A 477-nucleotide genomic window follows, 5' to 3' on the forward strand; every position below is an offset into this window, starting at 1 on the left:
AGGCAGACAGAGCAAGTGATTTTATCCCCATTTTATACACAAGAAGGTGGAGCCTGGAGAAGGGGTTTGCACACTACCGTGCAGAATAGTGCCTGCAAGCCAGTGCCATGCATGCTGGAATGGAAGACAAAACTCATTGCTAATTATTCTCGAAACACAGCACAAATGATAGATATTGATATGTGTCAGACACTGGACACTTTACATTTTCTCTTGGAATACATAAACCTATGAGACTGACATTGTTATTACCTCTGCTTTTATATAAAATGGAAGGGCAGCTCAGTTCATTTAAAACCCTTGGCTAAATCCACTCGGCCACTTCACTGGACTTCAAAGCTCTCTATTTTTCCCATTGTACCGTGAAGCTATTGGTCAGCTTAACAATGTGAGTGGATTCTAGTGATGCCCCCAGCAGCTTGCCCCAGATCAGGGAGTACTGCTGAAAGACACCATTTGCTGTGTCCCATCCTCCTG

The sequence above is a fragment of the Microtus ochrogaster genome, unplaced genomic scaffold, assembly GCF_000317375.1.
Source record: "Microtus ochrogaster isolate Prairie Vole_2 unplaced genomic scaffold, MicOch1.0 UNK112, whole genome shotgun sequence".
Taxonomy (NCBI): domain Eukaryota; kingdom Metazoa; phylum Chordata; class Mammalia; order Rodentia; family Cricetidae; genus Microtus; species Microtus ochrogaster.